At 32.4% G+C, this 580-nt stretch overlaps 1 protein-coding gene across 1 annotated transcript in view; it reads right to left on the bottom strand.

Moving 5' to 3' along the window:
- The window catches only part of LOC119585032 (myophilin-like), a gene marked incomplete in the record, with an annotated part of 13096 nt that continues 12516 nt past the window's right edge, over positions 1-580 (bottom strand). The window contains 1 exon segment of the mRNA XM_037933649.1: positions 1-580.

The raw sequence follows: 580 nt of genomic DNA, 5'->3' as shown, positions 1-580 counted from the left end.
CATAACAGGAATCTCAAATAATCACACTCTGGGTTAATGCAACAACATACATACGTAACAGCTAAATACAAGAAAGTAGAACACCATTTAACTACTATAAAAACAGAATTCAATTGTCTATGACTTTAAGAATAAATGGTAAATGCAGCACGTGTGTTAAAAGGCTTGTGGTTTAGGTGAAGAACAAAAGAAACATTGATGAAATATTATACATCTACAACCAACATACAAGCATGAAGTGCACTATAAATATAACTAAATGGCATTCAAATCAACGATTTTCACTGTAGATCATTCATAGCAGGCAGAGCTTGTAGAATTTCAATCACAGAAGGCAAAAGGACTGATTAAAATTTAACCTTTAACATTAATTTTTCTGGAAATCATTCATCTCACAATTTCTTGCAACCACTGTCCCTTAACACATATTTATAAACCGATTTTTAATTTCCTTTCTTACACCACTCTAATTTGTCATTGTTGTGTATCGATTAATCAATATGAACACATCTGCCTTCTGTGTTTTCTTTCTCTTCCTCGATAACCTTATCCTTAACCCTTATTTTCCCTCTCTTGGTTC

Source organism: Penaeus monodon, chromosome 19, assembly GCF_015228065.2.
Source record: "Penaeus monodon isolate SGIC_2016 chromosome 19, NSTDA_Pmon_1, whole genome shotgun sequence".
Taxonomy (NCBI): domain Eukaryota; kingdom Metazoa; phylum Arthropoda; class Malacostraca; order Decapoda; family Penaeidae; genus Penaeus; species Penaeus monodon.
This window is presented reverse-complemented; position numbering and strand designations above follow the sequence as displayed.